Raw genomic sequence first — 23,157 nt, forward strand, 5'->3', positions numbered from 1 at the left:
TTGGGGTGAATGGAGCAGTGCTTCACCAATCTTGGCCTCAACCTCATTCCTACTTCCAACCAGGAAGTAGTAGGTGGCACTTCCTGTCTTTTGAGTCCTCCTTAGTCTCAATGTTGCCCTTCTAGGACTTAGTAGGCAGAAGGATGGGGACAAAACTAGAATTCTAGATGGCTCTGCCTGCCATGGGCTCTGATTCCACCTACCACTGGGCTCCCTGACTTCCACCCCAGCAGTCCCAAGAAGTATCAACCATCACTGCTCTAAATGCATGCTTTAAAAAATGGCTCAAAGCCCTTTGGCATGGTCACACTTTTAAAAAGAAATTGCCAGCCACTGACATTTTGCAAATGCGATCGTTTAAAACTGACCTTCAGCGGTTCTGTTGGGTGGCGATATCAATGTGCACGACATGTATATAAGGAAGTTATATTGCCAAGAGGAAGTTCTCTGGATGAAGGCTTCGGAGAACAGGCTTACACAACTTATCTGATAAGTATCTGAGCCAAACAGGTGTTTTGATATAGCTGTCTCAAATGACTCGCTTATGTTTTTATTTCATTTGACGTCCTAGGGAAAGCCACACGTATTTTTTATTTGTGATTTATTGTTCTCTTAAGGGCCACGGGCCATTTATGCCGCCAGTTCTGAGTACAGATTAGCAGAAATGAATGACAGTCAGTGTCAGGAGACTGTTAAATATTGCAATAAACCAGGGGATATACGCAATCTATGCAGAACCGGGGGGGGGTAGGGGTGGTATTTAAAACTAGTTGCAATCCGTTCTAAGAGGGTTTTGTTTTTCCTGATCCATTGCAAAAAGAGCGATACCATTTCAAAATTCTGAATATTGCATTGCAGTTCTATAAGCTCATATGTAGTGTTCCTATCACCCATTCACAAATGGCATTAGAAAGAAATCCTACTGGGGCATCCTCCATGCAGAAGAAGGGGTCAATGGGACTGTGCTGCTGGGCCTGTTTCCAATTTCACTGGCCATGTCCCCAAGATGCCTGCATAGTGTTGGCTCAGATGTCTCCATAAGACGCATCCACTGCTGCTCATGCATAGACTTTCCGCTATGCATGCATATTCGCAGGGGAAACCACTGCCTTGCAGAATGCTGCAGTGGACCAGCAGCCTGCTTCCACTAGCCCCTTCTCCATGCATAGCTTCCATCCACAGTAGGGTTGAGCGATGTCTGGTTTTCACCATTGTGATATATCACCAGCTAAACATCATGATATATTGATATATCATGATGTCTGAAATAAGGATGGAACTATGTAGAGGCGAACTGGCAACTGCTACTACTTAAGGGTCTAAAACTGAGACATTTTTACTTACCTTTAACATACTGTTGGGGTGCAGGTGGCGCTGTGGGTTAAACCACAGAGCCTAGGACTTGCCAATCAGAAGGTCGGCAGTTCGAATCCCCGCAACGGGGTGAGCTCCCGTTGCTTGGTCCCTGCTCCTGCCAACCTAGCAGTTCGAAAGCACATCAAAGTGCAAGTAGATAAATAGATACCGCTCTGGTGAGAAGGTAAACGGCGTTTCCGTGTGCTGCTCTGGCTCGCCAGAAGCAGCTTAGTCATGCTGGCCACATGACCTGGAAGCTGTACGCTGGCTCCTTCAGCCAATAAAGCGAAATGAGCGCCGCAACCCCAGAGTTGGCCAGGGGTCCCTTTACCTAACGGTCAGAGGTCCCTTTACCTTTAACAACTACAGTGGTACCTCTGTTTTTGAACATCTCCACTGACGGACGAACATTTCGGTTTTTGAACGCCATAAACCCGGAAGTAAATGCGCCTCGGAAGTTGAACATGCCATGTGACTTCTGTATTGAGTTTTCCATATTGAGGCTTCTGATTAAGTTTTCAGTTTCCAAACGTTTTGGAACTAGAATGGTCTTCCGGAATGGATTACGTTCAAAAACCAAGGTACCACTGTATGATTTTATAGTACTGAGCAACGAGGGTGGCAGGAATAATGAGACAAGTGACGACCAGCTTCACAGTTGTTCCCACATCTTGATTTTTTTACATAGCACACACATACACATGATGATTCACGATATACCACTAAATATTATGAAAACATTGCCATAATGTGGACTTCAGACTGATTTTGGATGACGTATTGATACGTTGCCCAGCTCTAATCAACAGGGAATATCTGCATGAGGCTACCATGGCCCAATTAAGCCTTTCCTTCCATGGAATGGAGCTGTTTCCTTAGGGTTTAGTCCAATGCCACTTCAAGGAAATGTTTGTGTCCATTGACAGAGCTGCAAGAGAAACAGCTCTCCCAACCTCCTGTCCTCCAAATCCCATCAGGGATGGCCTGGGATGATGGCAACCCTAGTGCAACAACATCTGCAGAGCACCAGCTTGGAGAAGGGAGGCAGACTTATGCAAGGAGAAAACCACTGAAATCAGAAGGTTAGGTCTTCACAAAACTGGGATTGTGTGTGTATGTTTTACAGTGGTACCTTGGTTCTCAAACTTAATCCATTCCAGAAGTCTGTTCCAAAACCAGTGTGCCAAAAGCAAGGCGCGCTTTCCCATAGAAAGTAATGCAAAATGGATCAATCTGTTCCAGACTTTTGAAAACAACCCCTAAAACAGCAATTGAACATGAATTTTACTATCTAACGAGACCATTGATCCATAAAATGATAGCAAGAAACAATGTACTGCAGTCACACAATCAATCCATCAGTAGCTGAACTGGGTTCCACACAGTCACAAAAACAAAAAAGAGCCACAAAAATGCAAAATAAATAGCAAAAACAGACACCTCAGTGTAACACTCAAAACGGAAGCGTGGCACTCAAAACAGAAAATGTTCAGCTTCTGAAAAAAGTTCGCAAACCGGAACACTTACTTCTAGGTTTGCAGCGTTTGGGTTCCAAGTTGTTTGAGTACCAAGGCATTTGAGAACCAAGGTACCACTGTACTACGATTTGGACTTTGATTGTCATCTTAAGTGTTGTCGCAAGTAGGTTCAAGTATAAGACACTGTCCTGCCTGTATGGTAGACTGATCTCTCTTATGCTAAAGCTTTCCCATTCCCTGCCAAAAAAATAAGGAAGAAGACAATGCTACCCATTCCATTACTACCCTTGCTCAAGGTCAGCAAACAAGGTGGTTTATCAACCACCCCCAAAGCGCATCTTCTGAAGACAGCAGCAGTGCAGGATGAAGCCCACATTTGTGTGGAACTATGTCTGAAAGCAGCATGGCACAAAAAATAACTATTAACAGGAAACTAAGATTGCTTGCCCAAGGGTACCATTTTTTTTAATTTCCAGGCTTTAAACTCATTTTTAAGGAGGAGGAGAAGGAGGCGATAACATTGAAGTAGCGTCTGTCATAAGAAATAAACGTTTCAGCATGCCTACAGAAATGAAGCCTGGTTAGAGGGAAGCACAGCAGGAGAAACACACTTGACAGGCGCGATCAAAAGAGGCCACTGCGTCTGAGCAAGAGGAAATGCAGAGCTCCCGTAAGCAAAAGGAAAGAAGAATTGTGCCACCCAGCTCGGCCTTCCTTGAATAATTCAAGGCAAAATCAGCTCTGCTTAATTTCACCAAATTTGTCCTTCGTGTTAACACTTGGGCTTGGGGTGTTACTTGTTCTTCAGTGAGTAACTGTCCCCAAAGGACCCTCGTACCTATGGGACCGCCTCTCCTGGTATGCCCCACGGAGGACCTTAAAGTCCATAAATAGCAACACCCTTGTGGTCCCAGGCCCTAAGGAAGTCAGATTAGCCTCAACCAGGGCCAGGGCCTTTTCAACACTAGCTCTGGCCTGGTGGAACGCTCTGTCTTATGAGACCAGGGCCCTGCGGGATCTGATTTCTTTCCACAGGGCCTGTAAGACAGAGTTGTTCCACCTGGCCTTTGGCTTGGAACCAGCCTGATCCCCCTCCCCCTCTTTCCCTTTCCTTCTGTGATGGAACCCCTATTTGGGGACTTCCCTGGCTTTTTTCTGGCCCACGTAGGACCAGTTGGCCTTGGTGAAGATTTGACGTTTTCTCCCCCCCAAACAGTTTTTGATCTGGGCTTCCACTGAAATGAGGCTGCATTTTAAGTTGTACTTTAATCCTGTTTTTAAGTTGTATTTTAATCAATTGTTTTTATACCTGATGTTAGCCCCCTGAGCCCGGTCTTGGCCGGGGAGGGCGGGGTATAAATAAAAAATTATTATTATTATTGAAAGAGAAGAGAGATGGTTCCATTTCTCCAGCTAGGTCAGCACAGGTATAGCTAGTAGCTGTGATTGGGATGGCAGCTGGAAGACCCAATTTGCTTGGCTGCTGGGAAGAAGCATGAGACTCTTAATCTCAGGCTTGTGGGTTCAAGCCCCACACTGGGCAAAAGATTCCTGCATCCCAGGGGTTTGGATGAGACAACCCTTGTGATCCCTTCCAAGCCTACAATTCTATGTTTCTATTACAATGAATACAATAGTCATGGGCTAGATCCAGAGAACAGCTGGTACAATTCAGCTCATGCAGAAGAGTTTTCCTGGTTCTCTATCGGCAACACTATAGTCTCCTATGCCCCCCACCAAAGCCACTACAGAGACTTGAGGACCCTCTGGAACAGGGTGGGTTGGGGCAAAGGGAGTTGCAACTGGGAAGGGAAATGGGAAGAATTTGAGGAGGCTTCCTTGCAGAAGTGCCTTCCCACTCACACAGGACACCTCTGGAACTTCTACTGAGAGAACCTGGGAATGCCAATAAATAATAAAAACAGATACCCAATTTCAATCTGTATTAAGTGCGAAACCCCTTGAGGACCCTCTGGAACAGGGTGGGTTGGGGCAAAGGGAGTTGCAACTGGGAAGGGAAATGGGAAGAATTTGAGGAGGCTTCCTTGCAGAAGTGCCTTCCCACTCACACAGGACACCTCTGGAACTTCTACTGAGAGAACCTGGGAATGCCAATAAATAATAAAAACAGATACCCAATTTCAATCTGTATTAAGTGCGAAACCCAAGCCTGAATTCTATCATGAAAAGGTGTTTGAGAGTTTCCATCTAATGGGCATGGGGCAGTTTTAATGAAGAGCAATGGGATGTTCAAAAGCAAGAAATTAAAGGCAATGAGCTCGGGGCCAGTCCACGTTAACTGAATTATCAATAATATGCTTTTCCTCTGAGCAAAAAGAATGTGTGCTTCAGCTGACCATACAGCCAACTTGACTGAACTGTCATGTGTCACAGTGCCACCCAGAATGCTCTGCAGTTCATGCAAAGTTCAAATATATTACTTATTACATGATCAGCATTTGATGTGCTTTGAGAACCCCAGAACTACCCAGTGGAATAGCCAACTGCTATTTACAGGTAAGGCACTACAGTGGACGCTCGGGTTGTGAACGCAATCCGTGCGGAATGCACGTTCGCAACCCGCAGCGTTCGCAACCTGCAGTGGTGCGTCTGCGCATGCGCAAAGCGCAATTTAGCGCTTCTGTGCATGTGTGACCCCCGAAACCCAGAAGTAAGCCGTTCCAGTACTTCCGGGTTTCGGCGGGTCCGTAACCCAAAAAAACACAACCTGAAGCGTCTGTAACCTGAGGTATGACTACATCCTTAAGACTATAGATTAGTTCTCTGCATTTCCAACAAGATACTCTGAAGTAAAATACATAGTGAAAACTGAGTAAGAGAACTGCATAACTGCAAAGCAGGAAGGGATATGTTTGTGCTATGAACATGAGCAATATTGCACCCTTGTTTAAAGTCACTACACATCTAACAACTGTGAGAAGACACATATGTGGCTGTTAAAACTTCACAGTAGCATATGCCAAAAAGTATCCCAAGTGGCACTGAAGTAAAAATGTGGAACAAAACAATCCACAGGTGCACACCAGTTTTTAGCATACTGCAAAGCAGTCTACTCAGGCCTGCCTTTGGAGACTGCAATATACATTGCAGATGTGTTTGGAACTAACTTGGAACAGCTGATATGAACACCATTCTCCAGTCCTAAATAAACATCCACAGACGACCAATTCCCACCCCAAGTCAAAAGTGCTGATGTGTACCTTTAAAGACCTTTGACAATTTGGGACTTGTGATACCTGAAGGATTGCAGTCTGTCACCCAAACCAAACTGGCCATGTGCCAGGATTAACTTTGGAGGCCATTGCCCCAGTGCCCTGTTCTCAGAGGTTAGACAGAAGACCTCCCAGGTAGAGGTCTTTTAGTTGCCTTTCATATTCCTTCCCCAGGAAGGCTCCTCTGAAGCCAACTCACATTTTTCTGACACCATGCTAAACCCATGATTGTAAGTCAGGTCTCTTCAATCCCGTTCAAAGGTAAATTCTGTTGCTTTGCTTTTCCTCTTTTACAACTCTGGATCTTTGTTTTTGATCTTTGTTTTTTTACTTCATTAGTATTTTTATCTTTTGCAAACCTCTGTGAGGATTTATCAAAAATCGGTTAGTGGCACAAATATTTAATACTGGGCCAAAGGAATGAGGACACTCATATCAGACATGGAAGTGAAAATTCAAGGGTTCCCAAGTCTGCTGCTCATATTAAGTAAATTGAGTGCAAAGGTCAACAGAGGGTCTCTGCTCTAGTAAACAAGATTAAACATAAATGAACAATCTAAGATTAATGTGGGTGGCCAGTTACTGTAATCCGATTAAAAAAGGGGGGGGAAAGGAGAGAGGGAGGGGAACAGCTATCAAAAACCTTTGGCTCTTATTTGCAGAGATGCCCATTCAGCAAAATCTGCTATGGAGGAAGAAAGGAAGGCAAACTTTGGTCCAGGATGGGACTGGGTTGCTTGACTTAGGCCAGACTCTTTCCTCCAAAATGGTATCTAGCAGTACTAGACTTTCCTGTGTCTTTCTCCAAGAGCTGAACTTGACAAATGCATGTTCACAAAAGCCACACTAGTCATAGCTCCCTTCACACAATTAGCAAGTGTGTAAATCCTCCTTTTATATAGAAAAGAGCAGTTGATGGAGAAGCTATTGGATCAGGACCATGCTGATAGATTTTTTTGGGGGGTGGGGGGGTCTTTAAACCTTTGATTCCTGCTCTGACCCTGATCCAGATAGGTGACCCTTATCTGCTATTTACTACAGTGGTACCTCGGGTTACATACGCTTCAGGTTACAGACTCTGCTAATCCAGAAATAGTACCTCGGGTTAAGAACTTTGCTTCAGGACGAGGACAGAAATCGTGCTCCGGCAGCAGCAGGAGGCCCCATTAGCTAAAGTGGTGCTTCAGGTTAAGAACAGACCTCCAGAAAGAATTAAGTACTTAACCCGAGGTACCACTGTATTTTTTAAAACCCCAATCCACTGGTACACTTGTTGGTTGCATGAATTGTGACAAGTCTAGCTTTGCCCATACAGAACAGGAAAGGGGGAAAGGGGGAAATGGGGGGCTGAGTGAAGGCCATTCCAGCGAACAAATAGCTAACAAACTGCTAGAAGAGAACAGCTTTGTCCATCATTACAATCTTTCTGTGCAATATGCAGGAAGGGAAGAAAACATTGGATACATTCTCTATTTGGGCAGCAGGAGGGCAAGACCCAATTGCAGTTGTTTCTAGACCGCAATCAGGAGAAATCTGGGGTTCTCTGCAAGTTTGGCCATGAGATCAGGAATGACAGACAAGCTTTTCTCCAGGGAAGCTTTTCGACGTTATTTGTCTTCCCCTGCAATGTGTGGGCATATGAAAGTAGTTGAGTGTGTTCTAAACTGCCTCACCCCAATTGGATTGTGTGCCCTACAATATACACCAAAATTATCTGCAACGCAGTGGCGGACATTATTTGTTTCCATAGCTCCGCCAGTGGGCTTTCAATAGAGCACAACCTGGAGTTTATTGGCAGATGACTTAATGAGTCAGTTTGGACAATTATAAGGCAAGATACGAAGGGCTCATTTCACAACACATGAAGCCCTTTGTTCTTGCCTTCACACAATTAAAACAGGAAGCCACCAATTAACCAGTTTCCAATTTCTTGTGAAATCAGGAAACTATGGTTACCAGCTTCATAATAAGCCAGACTATTAAACAAACTTCAAACCAGGGATAAATACCCTGGCTTCTTCCGAAGCTGGCAACCATAGCTCCCTAGTTCAGATGAACTAGGAAACTAAATGAATCCTAGTTTAACTGCAACCCACATGGATGGCGGAACAAAGGGGCTGTGTATGTGTGTGAGCGAAAGGCTTGTTCATCTCTTCGCTTATTAAGCAGAGAGACAATTGTGCAAACGTGGTTCAGGTAAAAGGAGGTCCCCCCCAAAGAAAGCATGAAAACCACTGCTCTATAATGTCTCAAAATCATTTGCATCATACAGCTACTTCAGCCAGGATATAAGGGTTCCACAGATAAGGAGGGGAATGAGGTAAGAAAATCTCAAGATTGCTCATGCTCAGCACCATCAACTTGGTATCATTTGCCTGGAAAGTTCACATCCATATTTATTCTGAAGTAAAAACAGCTAGAATATCGCCAGCCTGTGCACCCATGTTGTATTTCAATCTGTTATTGCAGGAGACTCTAGGATTTGGTGGGCAAAGCAGCAATGCCTTAGATAATAAATAAATGTTTCACGTTCATCCCTCACTTCTAATGAGAAATATTTTTACATGCACTGTTGATGCCGATATTTATAAAGACAGCAAGATCATTAAAACGATTAAGGGAGCAAGACGACTACATTCCAACACGGATTTTCCCATTATCCTCTTGACTAAGCAGTCCACTCACAGGTCAATTTATAGAGAGTCTATATACCCACAGTCTTTAAAACAACATAAATCAGGGCTAATTTATCTTGAAAATGTGTGCCAGGTATACGTTTGTTATATACTCAGCTACTTATTGAGGAAGCTCACATTCTAAACATGCCAAGTTTGGAAATTCAGGATTCAGCCTCGGAGTTAGGGCTGGTGGAAGCAGAAGAAGTATCAGCGTTTAACTACAATGACAAAGCGACTCACCGGCCATTAAAGAAGAAGCAAGACTACGGTCATTCTGAGAGGGGGAAGTTAAATACAGAGGCTAGACAAATTCTGAGTTTCTGGGGAAAAGGTAACTATGGGTTGATACAACCACAAATAGAATATAGATTTTACTATAGCCAAGAGAGAATAGTGACCATGATGTGGGGGAGGAGATTCCTCCCTCTCACATTTGAAAAATAAAGCAAACCCTCCCTCACAATGTAGGCTGGGTTTAGTGCCAGGAAGCACAAACTGCTGAGCAGGGCTGTATCTGTGTAGTGTGGGCAGAGCTGATGCTAACCAGCTGATTGGAGGACATTTCCCTGGTAGAAGGGGCACAAAGAGGCAGTTCTTTATAAACTGAGAAACAACGAACCCACGAGTTTTCCAGTTTTAATGCTTCATCCGTCCTATCTGGGTACCAAAACTTTTGCTCTGCCTGCACAACTTTTCTGATGACCGGTTGGGGTTTTCCTTTCTGAACAAATGGCAGCTTGTGCCCAAATTGAGAAACGTTCCATGCTCCTTAAATATCTTTGTGTTCCTCCAGCAAGTAAATGTCAGAGTTATTCACATGCACTGGGGGGAACAGATTTTGGGGGGGGGGGAGGTGGGGGTGTTTAATGCCTAATATTCCAGAATACTAATACTGTCAGAGAACAGGAGCTTGGAAGAGGAATTGTGTATCTGCCTGAGCTCTGGGGAAACCTGGTTACTGTGATTAAATTTTGTCTGCAGCTAATGACTGCTGTCCCTGGCACCATTGCCTCTACCTGCCATCTCTCTCTTCCGAACTGAGCTCACAAACTGACAGCTTGCATCTGTCCAAAGGAAGTGGTGCAAAACAGATGCCTCAAACCACATGCGCCAGCCCCACCCTACCTCCACACAGGATGGTGCTTGTACACATGCCACGCAAATGGAAACATTGTGGGTCCATTCCGGATCTTTCACAAATGCCAAGTTTTTCACGGCAGAAGGGAGGGGAAAGCCGTTTCCCCCAAGTACATTATTGTGGAATTTTAGCTAAATAATGAGGATGCCGTGTGTCAGAATGCCCCCTTCCCATCCAACCCCCCCCCCCAGCAACTATACCACTTTACATAGTTACGTGGGGAAAGGCCTCAAGTCACACTTCTCCAAAACAAAACATGAACTGAAACACAGTCATCCTTTAAAATTCACACATCTCTGAATTTTGCTGGGTAGTTCTCCAATCAATTGATGCGGACATAAACAAACATACTAGAGTAAAATGCATATATTCAAGAAATCAACATAGAAAAATGCATTATGTTGGAGGAAATTGCTTTGAAAAATTGGGGTTAATTAGGCCAAATTGCACACACACACATGTGTATATGAGAATAAATTCGCTCCTGAAAGCTGGTGAGTACAAACAGGTGTGGAAATGTGGAGAAAGTTTGGAAAAATTAGAAACTGCAAGGAACTGAAATGGGCAAATTCATCCATCCCTACTTGCCACACTCTCATCCATGTTTAAGATTTTCAGCTCCTTTAAACTTACGTCAGCTCACTGCTTTACAGAGTAACTCTGGGACTAAAGTATAGATTTTGCAGATAATTATAGAAGAGACTATTTTGATGTCCCCCTGCACTTAACGCAGCAGACCAGTAACGGGAAGCAGAGAAATCAATAAGAACCAGATTAAAAAGGCAAAGTTTTATCCCCGTTATTCACAGCACTGCTAGCTAAGACTGTAGATTAACTTTGTCTGTTGGACTGGATTTAAAGACACTATCTTTTATTCTTACACAGGTAATGGAGAACAAAGGAGAGGTAAAGTTTTAAGAAGTAGTGTTGCAAGAGTCTCACTGGTATGAACACTCACAACAAATCACCCACCATACTGGCAGTTCTTTGTGGATTGAGCTGGATGTGGGCATGGACCACAGAAAATGTATGGAGAAGATTTCTAAACAAATTTGGCTACAAGCCACAAATTTAGCTTGCAATGAAGGTAGCTATCAAGGTGCCCTAACCTTTGGGATGCTGTTAGCAGAAAGGTCCACGATTTGTCATGACCTTTAGCACACAAAGCATTTCACTGCCTCCACTTCCCAAGGGAGGTCAAGACTGAATTTGTTTTACAGAGGAGGAAAACAATCTGAGTTGTATAACAAGGATTATATAGGGTTAGTAAAATAAATACATAGTCACCTCCAGAGTGAGTCCCTTCTCCAAAACAGTGACCACCGCATACCATAAATTCATGTTTGCGCAATTGGAGTGGATTGAAGCGCTTTGTTGCAGCAAATCCACTTTTTGGTATAACTTTTTGTAGTTAAGAGAAATTGCAGGGAAATGCACTAAAAAGTGTGGGACAATGACTTCTTGATAGGAGGTATAGCTGCAAAAAGTAATCAGGACGAATGCTATATATAACCTCCCAGCTAACAACTCAACGATATCCTCATATAAGATCAGGGTAAGCTTTATGCCAGTGAATCAGGATAAATGCTCAGTAAAAAGGTCATCTGAAGAAGACACAAGAGTCTGAAGTCTAGCCATTTCTGTGGATTGATGATGGAAGTGAACTAGATATCTCTCTGGCCAAAGTGCATCTTTCCGCTGGCCCAAGCAGTCCAGTGAATACACATCCACAGCAGACAGGAGAAGCATGTGATCAGCAACGCCAAGTGATACCTCTAGTACTGGACAACACCAATTGTCAGTGCAAAGATTTAAGGGTTGCAATGCTCCCTTGTGCCAGTAGCGGAGGAAGATAGGTGCGGTGGGTGTGGACCACCCCAGTTCCACCACTGAGGGGGGGTGACTAAACGCTGGGTGGCACTCACCACAGGGCCTGCAGCGCGCCCAAGCGATGCGTCTCTAACGGGAGTGACACAGTGCCTTGGGCGCCCGCAGGCTCCGCGCTGCCCCAAACGGTCCACCTGCCATCTCTCCCTCAGTTGTAGGGCGACTGAGTGGGAGGAGGCAGGCAGACTCTGGAGGCCCCGCGGTGTGCCCCACCCCTATGGGCGGCTCACTCCGCCCCTCAGCGTGCTGTCCCAGGCACCCGAGCGGCTTCCTCCACCACTGCCTTGTGCCAAAACCAAACAAATGGAAATTAGCATGTCAGAGAAGGCTACACTAGAACTCTCTCGGCCCACATTTTAATTGTTGGTAAAAAGGATCCATTCTCATTTTCGACCCCAACCTACTGCAGTCTCAAGGGGCAAAGTCTGTCTGGCAGCAGGTGAGGCTCTTAATTGCTTAGCTGAGTTATATTAAAGGACAGCCAAGGTTTCTCACAGACACAAGTAAGAATGAAGATGGATGCAAAAGTAAATCAAGCCTTATTTATTTGCTCCAGAGCACAGAGTTCAGAAAAGACGGTGTCCAAGGTCCGTTACAAAATTCTCTAGTTATTCTAGTCTTATTTTAATCTCCAAAAACAGGGGGGAAAGGTTAAGAAAACCCTGCTTGCATTCCAACAAGTAGAATTAATTACAGTTAGGGGTTTGTCTTACAGTGTTACTCCACAACAGGCATGGAGCAGAGTGGGCTTATTATTTTTCGGCCGTAGCTATTATTCTGGTTTAGATGAGGTATGCAAATTCCCAGGCCTCCAGTACTTGCAACTGGGTGGCTTTTAAAAAGAAGAAAAACATGGAAACACAAACGCAAGGCTTGCATTACAGAGGCACAATTAAGGAGGGCAAACATCCACAGCTTATTTTTAAGCAGATGATTGGGTGGGGGGGGTGGAGGCAAGAAAGTAATGCAGGGCGGCTGCTTTGTGGTCTACACAGTGGTTTCCTGTCAAGAAAAAGGCAACCATCTTGTGTGATGTCATCAGAACACTTCTCCCTGATCAACTTACACCTATCCTTTCCTGTAACAGCTGCTTGACAGCTTACCAGAAAACCAAAAGTTGTTCTGCATGAGAGCTCCCTCCCACCAGTAGCACAAGCTGGATCAAAGCGGGGAATGCTAACGGAAAGACTAGTGTAAAGAAACCACACCACGGGCAGCTGCAACGAAGGGCAAAAGCGAGAGAGAGAGAGAGAGAGAAGGTTGAGCCTCCTTTTTAACAGGCTTAGAAATACTAGTAGTATCGTTGCAATAAACTTCCCCCAAGCTGAAAGACCAGTTCCGAGGAAAGGCTTAGATTTCCCTGCCTAAATTAACTGATCAAATAAAAATTCATGGAATCATCCTCTCTTGCTCCTAATGCACTTTAAAATTACTTGGTTCACAGTACAAGTTTGTCCAGCACATACCTTATTTTTCGCTCTATAAGACACACTTTTTCCCTCCTAAAAAGTAAGGAGAAATGTGTGTGCGTCTTATGGAGCGAATGCAGGCTGCACAGCTATCCCAGAAGCCAGAACAGCAAGAGGGATCATTGCTTTCGCTGCGCAGCAATCCCTCTTGCTGTTCTGGCTTCTGGGATTCAGAATTTTTTTCTTCTTGTTTTCCTCCTCCAAAAACTAGGTGCGTCTTATGGTCTGGTGCATCTTATAGAGCGAAAAATACAGTAATGGTTGGATGTCTTCTAAAGAGAGTATAATCCCCACCAACGTTCATTTCTGGCTGACAACATAATGATTCTTCATGCTTCAAAACTGGTTAGGAGGAGTAAGAATTCTATCATATTAATCCTTTACTCCGGGGTCAAACATTACTCGAAGCCACAACCAGGATGCTTGTCTCCTGTCGTTTGGAGAGCATCTTGAATTGAATCAATTAGTGCAATTGCTTCTTGCCCTGCCCCATCAAGACCTAAAACCCTTTCGTGCTCCCAGGAGCCTTGTGTGCTTGGCAAAGGTGTTTTGTGTTTGGAAAAAGACTACAATTCCAAGGGAGCAATCTGTTATGGCATTTGCACACGACGCCATCAGCATGTATGCACCAACATTATAAAACTAGGAGAGAGCAGCTTCCCAACTTCCTCCAAGAGCTCTCAGCAAAAAGATCCCAAGCATCCAACAGATTCCAGCCAGGAAAGGTAGGTTTTTAGCTCTTCATTCACCCAATATTCCCAAGCAAAGGGAAGATCACCCATCACTGTCCTCAAGGAAGAAGAGTCTCTCCACTTTAAGCAAAAGCCCCGGGGACCTTCTCTCTATCTTCCCTTTCATTTCCGAACCACATCCTACAAAATGATTTAACGTGGTGCTGACAAAATAACGCCAAGGTTGCAGGTTCGATCCCTGTAAGGGGCAGCTGCATATTCTTGAATCACAGAGGTTTGGACTAGATGATCCACCGGGACCCTCCCAAGTCTATGTTTCTATGACCGGAAACTACGAAAACAATTTCAAATCCAAATTGGGTAGAGACTGAGATAAAAAAATATTCCCTCAAAAGGCTGGTTGAAAAAGAAAGGTATTCAATTAGGCACCAGAAACAAACAATGGAGATGGTGCCTACTAGATATGTAATAGCAGGGAGTTCTGTGGCGAAGGGGCCACCACACCAAAGGCCCAGTGCCTATGTCGCAGGGCCTCCTGCAAATCTAGTGGTGCGGACTCTGCAGGCTGCTGCAGAGCAGAGTGATCCGTTGGGTATACAAGGAGTGAGACAACCTTTCAGGTATCTGGTGCCACTGCCTTCGCCTGGCAGCTTATTGGCAAGCACTGCAATTCTTTCATAAGTGGCATAACATGACGGCACTCGTCTGCCCTACTGAGCCGCTTGAGCTGCTGCCTTTACACCAGAAGCAGCTTCCAGGGAAGGCAGCCCATCTGAAGAAGATTACCCTGTGGGGTTCCATGTAAAAAGGCAGCAAAATGGCCATTATATTTTTACTAATATGCAAAAAAAAAAAAAAAAGCATTTGGATTTCCTGCCTCAGGCATCAAGTTCTCCAAGAACCTCCTGAAAAGGTAGTAAACGTAAGCCTGCTATAAAAAACAAAAATAACCCCACTTAAGTCTGTTGCTTCTCTGGCAACCATTTAACACCAATTAAGGCCTCCACTTCCTTTCCTCCCTCCCATTTCCTGCCTTTATTAGCCATCTTTGCTTCTGCTTCCCTCTCGCACTTTCAGAACTATGAAACACAATTCTGTTGCTGATGTAGATTTTAAAACATATTTGCGTCTTGCCCTCAGCACTAGACCATTTTTAAGTATTGCTATTTTTTTAAAAAAAAAAGCAAAACAAAAACACATTAAAAGCAATATCAGCTACCTGAGGCATTATTGCTATTGCCAGCTTCCTGCATCTCTAGCAGCTGGAAGGGAGAGGAGGTTAGTTCTCCCTTCGCTCAGTATCCCTCCTGCAGTGATTCTAAGGGCCAGTTCCAAAATGGTGCCAGGAACCTTAACATGCGAGGCTTTGGGGTGTGTAATGGGAACTTAAAAGCCCACATTAGCCAGAATGCCCATTTGTAGTACAATTGCCTCTTGTTTACTTCCTGTTCTGCTTGAGGATCAATAAAGGCTTAAATTGCCTCTTCTAAAGTTCTGTTCTTTTTGTGCTGAAGTTTATAGGTGCCTGTAATGCACACAAACGCTTTGGAGATTATAGGTATTAGATTCATGTTTTAAAAAAATCAACAACAAAAATAGCCACTTGAAGATTTCTATGTAGAAGCACTCCAAGGAGTGGGGTGGTGGTGGGGTACCTCAGGCCTGGGGGCAGAATACAGACCTTCAGCTGGCCCTTGGCCACAATAAGATCAATAAGCAACAAAAAATTGCACATAAAAGTGCACAGTAAGAGTCTAGCTAGCAATATTGTGTGTGTAAAGTTAAGGTAAAAGTTAAAGGACCCCTGGACAGCTAAGTCCAGTCAAAGGCGACTATGAGGTTGCCGCGCTCATCTCGCTCTGCAGGCTGAGGGAGCCAGAGTTTGTCCACAGACAGCTTTCCGGGTTATGTGGCCAGCATGACTAAACCACTTCTGGCACACCAGAACCCTGTGATGGAAGCCAGAGCACACAGAAACGCCATTTACCTTCCCACCACAGCAGTACCTATTTATCTACAGTGGTACCTTGGTTTGCAACCACTTTGGATTACAACCATTTTGGATTACAACCACGTCAAACCTGGAAGTGCGTGTCCCTTTTTTTGGATTACACCCCCCTTTTTTGGGATTACAACCAATTTGGGGGGGGAGGCCCCATTGGCAAAAGCGCACCTTGGGTTACAACCTGTTTTGGTTTACAACTGGACCTCCGGAACGGATTATGGTTGTAAACCAAGGTACCACTGTATTTGCACTGGTATGCTTTCAAACTGCTAGGTTGGCAGAAGCTGGGACAGAGCAACTGGAGCTCACTGTCGCACGGATTCGAACTGCTGACCTTCCGATTGGCAAGCCCAAGAGGCTCAGTAATTTAGACCACAGTGCCACCCACATCCCTATAAACACACACACACCCCTGTATATATGTCACACACATACATATACTCTCCATGCAAACATACCAGGATGAATGCTCTATGAACAGCTAGTTTGAAAACTCCCTCCAATTTTTTATTTAAGCCATTTTGGAGGGCAAGGTTTTTGAATGTTGTAGTGTGGGATGGTCCTTCTCCTCCCATGAGAAATTCAAAACATGGCAAAGCTGCTTTGTGAATCTTAGTGAGGAGCTACTGGCAGGTGTGAGGGCCAATCAGCATGGAGAAATCCCTTCACCCTTGGTTATGCTGCCTGGAAGTTGCAGCCCCTGATAGCAACCATGATGAGGCTCAGACATGATAAGGCTCACCGACTTTGCCGCAGTCACTGCCTCTCAGTTTAACCAACCTCAAAGGGTTGTTGTGCGGATGGCGGGAGAGCACGTTTGCCTCCTTGAGCTCCTTGGAAGAGAGGTGGGATAGAAATTCGAACAAACTCTGTGCCCTTCACAATAACTCAAAGCTCCCATGGGAGGCTAACTGCGAGCAGCAGCGACAGCAACACAGCACCGTAGAAGATACATTGACAACAGTTAAGCAGCCTCTGATTGAAAAGCCCTGGGAATAAGACTAAGGAAGGCTGGGAACCAGCACGCATCACAAGAGGAATATTTATTTGCAACAGTAATGCAAATATGGCAACTATTCCTGCAGCATGCACAGGAAGGCCAGGTTTGTTGTGTGCACTGGCAGAAAAGTGCAGGCGTGTTTTATAACACTTAGTAGGGATACCCCCCCAACCCCAAAGACAAACAGAAGGAAAAGCAAAACAAATCACTCAGATTAGTGCACACACTTGTCCAATGCTGTGTCTCGAAAAGGGTCGTCTTCACTCCAAAGCGTTGCAATGTTCTAAGAAGCATCTGTAATTCACCCAGTCCTTCCAGTCCAGTCCAAAACAGCCTTGGCCATATTAACCAGAGATACCCCCCACCCCGTTCCAGATGAGCATAGCAGATGCGCAGAATAAATACTGTAGGCACTGACATGGTAGCAAACATGCCGTTGCCAGCCTTACAGGACTGTCTTACCTATAGCTAATGTCTACTGATGCTACTCTTATCTCCCCATCCCCGCCCACAGACAAACAGGCATCCCATTCTTTCATGCAGGCAAACATGTCTCTCCCCTAACTCCTTGTAGTGCCATGCAAAGCTCAAGTTTTTGCAGTACAGCGACTGCTACCAGTGAGAAACCAGTTACAACTGCCCACTTCTTCCTGAGCTCCTGTACCTTCCCAAAAAGGAATAACAGAGAAAGCTGACAGATTCCTCTTAGAAGGAAGGTGCTATAGCAGAAGTTCTCCAGCTGTGGTCCATTGCCTACTGAGAGTTCATTCCTTCCATGTGGGGGGCCTGGGGAAAGATTGCAGGACGGTTGAGAATATCTGTACCCTGCGTTTGACTTTTCTGCCCCGACCCACTGACAATGGAGATGGAGGCTGTTTAAGCCAGGGCCAGATTATCAAAAGAGGCTAGCCAGACCCCTAACCTAGGGCCAATCATTTTCATAATACAGTGCCTCTAGAAAAATGTACCAGTTAAAGGCAAGGCTACAGTTATTAAGATATAAATAGATATTGTTACAGAGATTATGGGGCAGATGGAGGTCAGCTTGGGAAGGTAGCCCATCTAGGAGAAGGAAAACTGGTCCTAAACCTCTGCTGCTTTGAGGGATATCTTCAGGAGAAGAAAAGACTAAGGAGTAAACCCTACACACAAATCCAGACTCGAGTCCCTAAGATGGTTGGATGGTACCTTGTATGTTTCCTTCCGACAACTCCTGCAGCCAAGCCAGTGCCAAACTTGTTGCTCTACTTTCCTTCGGACCATGTCAGTGGGGCCAAGAGGGGAGGTCTTGCTGCCTGGGCAACCCAGGACCTCCATACACACTGCCTAGGCTTGCACCCTGGAGAGGTCACTTCAGGGCTGTTAATGCAGAGGTTTGACTTCACCCCCCAGAGGCACACTCCATTGTCTCTTGGGACAGAAAGAAGACAACAACAGGAGTTATTAATGTAAGAGTTATGTGTATGCTTTGATTTGTAGGACAATAATAAAAGCGTATTAAAGTACTCCACACCAGGATCGCAGCAGTTTTCAACTGATCCATAAGGATCGGGTGACCTCATCACAGAGTTCATGCCACCCCAATGTGCTGACTGGTGTCTTCCAATCAAGTCGCCCATGTGCAAGATCATTGTTTGATGGGTGGCTTCAGTACTGTCAGCCACTGTGATGTGTCTGTTGCTACTGCTACCTTGGCTCATTGCTATGGCTATTCTTGCGCTTTCTACCAGCAGCAACAAGGTTACATTGATGTTAGGCCTTGTGTAGAAGGACCATAGGATCAGCCTGCCAGGCAAGACCTTGCTGTTTCTCTTCTTCCGGGTGCAGCTGAGTGCTTTGTAGTCAGCATATTTTTGCCCTGGGAAGGCAGGATTTTGTGTCTGAAGATCAAACCTCCTTGCTGACTAAGCAATGGTGTTGCCTTTCCACAAAAAGGTGATCTCTGCAATACAGAATCTTTTTGTTTTCAAGAGCATACTTTCAACTCAGTTCCATCCACTTTCTCAGCTAACACAGGAACATGCCGAGTTTTGATAGGCACCGCTGGGGATTTTTAAATATCTTAATATACGTACCATGATTAGGCACTAAGGAAAGGCAGTTGATGAATGTTTATAAATCCGACATCTAATCAAACTCAGAAGTGCACATTCCCTCCCACCCCCTGCCAAAAAAAAATAATTAAAAAAAATCACTGCCTTAGGGATGCTTCATCACCAACACATTTGTCTAGTCAAAGATTCCAAGCTGCTTTGCATAATTCCCCAAAGTGAAAAAAAACAAGCAACTCCTATTTCAGCTGCTCTGGAGTTTCCCCTGCCTTTTCCAAGGCACAGAACCACAATCAAGTGGGATTGAAGAGTTCCATAAAAACAACCCCATCCATTTGCTTTGGTGGGGACAGATAAACTTTGCTTCCAAACTCTACATCTAATCAAGTCACCCTTGTTTGAGATAAGAAGGGATTCTCTTTGATTGAAAGTCATTGGCGATGATGTTATGTGACTTGGGAGGGGTTTTTATTTTTTTTTTACACCTTCCTCTGAAGCAGAGTACAGGCTTGCCCAACCCTTCAGTGCATACCAGCAAGTCCCTTTGGAGTTCAAATGGAGTCACTCAAAGATAAGCAGGCGTAAGATAAGCAGCCTTAGTTTATATTATTTAGGTGTAGTGCACCTGAACACTGGGCCAAAAACAAATGAAGCATTTTTTAGCAGCCTGTTGCCCAAAGAACGTTGCTTCCCATCTAGCTCAACAAAAACTGAACACAGAAAGTTCTCCAACTGAACTTAAAAAGTTCTCCAATTTCTAACAATGTACAAAATGTAGCCTCAAGGCAGAAGGCTGCCCTTCATACAGTTTAACAAAGCAACTCTATGCATGTTTACATGGAACCAAATCTCCCTGTGTTCAGTGGGGCTTACGTGGAGGGGAGGAGTGAATGGGACTGCACTATATCCAGATGCGATTCAATCACATACAGTACCAGCAAATTCAAGTTGCATAATTAAAGTGGATTTGCATAGCAAAATCAACTTCCTGAAAAAGAAAAGGTGGGTGGAGGTCAGTTTTGTGATAAGAATGATGGGAAGCTGCAGGGGTTTGTGATTGCTCAGTGGAATTTTTATACTCGCAAACAAATGGGAAGGAATGCTGAATAAATTGCCAACATTGTTTCACCTCCCTGCAACTTTGTGCAAACAAATAAGAATCAATGCTCAATAAACAGGTCATATGGAAGGGATCTAAATCTCCCCTAGGAACAGGGATGGTTGCCAGGGAAAATAAATAAAAATAAAAATTATTATTCATTGGACTTACTAGTCATGGGGGGTGCTTTAGAAGGAAGAGCTCAATGAAATGCTTAAGGGCAGGAAGAATGTTCTTCTCTGGGAGTTTCAGTGCTGGTCTCTCCTTCCTGAGGAAGGACACACTGTTTTCCTGTAAGGAAGTGGGCCTTTGGGAATGCACTGGTTGCTGTTGGCAGGAGACATCAGCCACTTGGCTACATAACTAGGCTACACAGCCTCCCAAGTGTCGAAGGGGAATCCTGAGCAGAAAGCCAAACTGGAGCAAACTTTCCATTGCAACCCTTCCGTTCTAGCCAAGATTGCTTATCACAGAAGGGCACCAGCATCACTTTGCTCAGCGCAGTGCAAGGCAGGGGGCTTGCAACACCCCGGCAGCCAAGTTCAGATGGATCGAACAAGCTAGCTGGGTGTATTGGGACACTTTACACAGCACAAACAGACCACAGATTCGCTGGAAGCATTTCGTTTCTGTGCAATTAGACCCTCGCAAGGCCGAGTGTGCACGACTATTTCGACATGGGTACATGTGGCCGGAAACGGCTTCCCAAGGCGGCGAGATGAGCGCTCATCACACGTGAACAACGACCTGCGTCCACAAGAGTTTTCCTGCACGGGGTGGGGGAGAGACCTGCTTGCTCACGCGCCCCGTCCGTCATTCTCCGACGACGCGGGACCGGGGCTGCAAAGTGACAGCCGGCACACACCAGCACCTCCTTCCCCCGCCAGAAGCGGCGGAGGATGTTTGTACAAACGCGGAGCTTTTCTCAGCACTTGTTGCCGATCTCTCCCTCTCTCTCTGCCCCTGCTGGGCAGAAACCGGCTAGCAGCGAGTTGGCTCTGCCAGCCCCAAACATTCTCAAACTCGAGACGGGAGCCGCCTCTTCCGCTGATCGCCCGCAGCAATAACGGGGAAGCGAAAGGCGAGGATGCACGTGGAGCCGCCATGGGGGGCCCGCCCTAAACCGGTTCTCCCCCCCCCCCGTGTGTGTGTGTGTGTGTGTGTTGTATGGACGGCGGGGACATAATAGCAACAGCCCCACATCCCCCCGCGCACTGCCATTTGCATGAACACTGCCTAGAATCACCAGCCAGCTCCCTCCATCCTCCCCAGCCGACAGCACGTCGGAGTCGCCCCCTCGGCAAGCCCAGGGCGTCCGCCAGCTGCTTCCAGCCAGCCACCGGTCGCTGCTTGCCTGGGCTGAGGGCGGGCGAGATCCCGGTCCCCGATCCTGCCCTGCGAGCAGAGGATCGGCCGCGCGGGAAAGGAAAGGGAGCCCGCGCCCTCTCTCCTTCTCTTTCCCCTTACAAGGGCAATGGGAGTGTGGGGAGCATCCGCCCTAGAAAAGCAACAGCTTCCCCACCCACCTCGCAGCCGGCGGAGGCCCAGGCTGGCCAAGCGCGGATCCCTTACCTTTTTGCGCGCACTCAGCAGCAGGCGGTTTTAAGGTGGCGATAGATCCCGAGGCAGCATTAAAACCAAAAAATAAATAATAAAAAAGAAGGGAGGCGGAGAGATAGCGGTAAGCAGCAGCCAGCCGGCTCAGTCACGCTGCAGAGGCGGGGAGGGGAAAGGGGCGGGTTCGAGCCTCGGCGCTCCGGCACCGCCAAGGAGGGAAAGAAGGAAGGGGGCGCGATCTCCGGCTAAATTGTGGGCTGACTGTGACGTAACAATCGCGGCGGGAGACAAATGGGAAGAGCTCTGGCGAGAAGGGGCGTTGTGACGCCACGGGGGCTGGGAGAGGGTTGGGGAGGGACAATGGCACGCTCGGCCGGGGGAGGGAAGGCGTGAATAGGGAAGGTTAGAGCCGCCGGGCAGCGCCAGTGCCTGACCTTGAGGCTAGGCTCCTGCGCATATTTGCATGCGCGCAGTTGGCAACAACAAGCGCGCGTTTGTGCATAGTTCTGTGCAGGCGAGTGTCCGCCCATAGTGCTTCCTCCCAAGTAAAGCCGATGTGCTTCCCATGCAGAGCTAGGCGCTTTTAAAGGCGCGGGTTTCGGTGGGTTTAGGTGCGCCTAACTCCGGATTAGGCTGCGCAAAGGAATGAGACCGCCGTCGCGGGTCTTCTGCTTTCCAAGGAAACACGCACGGAATCCCTTGCTCGGCTTTTCCTCTCCTGTCCTTTAAGAGAAATCCTAAGGCTGCGAGCCGCTGGGACATCCAGGGGAAACCCCGAGTTAATTGTGTGGAGGCAGAGTTCTGAATAAACGCCCGAGACTGCGCCCTAAACCTCCCGCGGCATCTGGCAACAGCTCCAGGGGCTCGGGCGGTGAGGAACCTAAAAGTTTCCAACTTTTGGAGGGGGATTAGCAGCTCATAATAACTACGAAAGGGCAGAGGAAAGGAAAAGCAAAGCGACACCCTCTTGAAGCGCCCGCGGATCCTAACTAACTAAACAAGCTTACTTGGCAGCGCTGAAGGGCGATTTTTTAATTTTATTTTTGGCACCGTCCTGCTTCGCCTAGGATCAGACGCGCGGCATAGGCTGAGCTGAGCGCTAGCAGGGGAGACAACCGTGTTGAGCCTTCCTGTGGAAGTCAGAGGCCGGCCGGCGGGATAGGCGGACCCACACGACAAGTGGGGAAAGGGGAGGGCGGAGAGTTGAGGAAGCGGGGGGGAGTTGGAGGCCAGATTCCGCCACTGGAGTGCGGAGCTATTCCGAAGCAGCTGGCCCGATGGAGCAAGGGGATGCTGGTCGCCTGGAAAGCGCGCAGGTTGCGTAAAGCCTTGCTCTTCACATCCCCCCCTTCCACCCGGTCGCTTCCACGCTGGCTGCAGCCTTGCCCTTCGGCCCCGTGGAGATGGGGGGGGGGCGCTGTCGCCCTTGAGTTCCCAGTTGGGACAGATACCTGCGGGGAGGGGGCAGGGAGGAAGAGCGAGACTTGGCTCCCCTTCCTCCCCACCCCGCCTGC

At 46.5% G+C, this 23,157-nt stretch overlaps 1 protein-coding gene across 2 annotated transcripts in view; it reads right to left on the reverse strand.

Annotated features, from left to right (window-relative positions):
- The window catches only part of ELOVL5 (ELOVL fatty acid elongase 5), a 69,849-nt gene extending 47,070 nt beyond the window's left edge, over positions 1 to 22,779 (reverse strand). Inside the window, exon 1 of one of the 2 annotated variants that reach the window (XM_053381076.1) lies at positions 22,651 to 22,779. The gene's annotated coding sequence lies outside the window, so the exon portion shown is untranslated. Of the gene's footprint in view, positions 1 to 21,658; positions 21,873 to 22,650 lie in introns of those variants that run through there. The other variant, XM_053381073.1, reaches the window with a different exon arrangement.
- Positions 22,780 to 23,157: the final 378 nt, after the last annotated feature.

This window comes from Podarcis raffonei, chromosome 3 (assembly GCF_027172205.1).
Source record: "Podarcis raffonei isolate rPodRaf1 chromosome 3, rPodRaf1.pri, whole genome shotgun sequence".
NCBI classification, from domain to species: domain Eukaryota; kingdom Metazoa; phylum Chordata; class Lepidosauria; order Squamata; family Lacertidae; genus Podarcis; species Podarcis raffonei.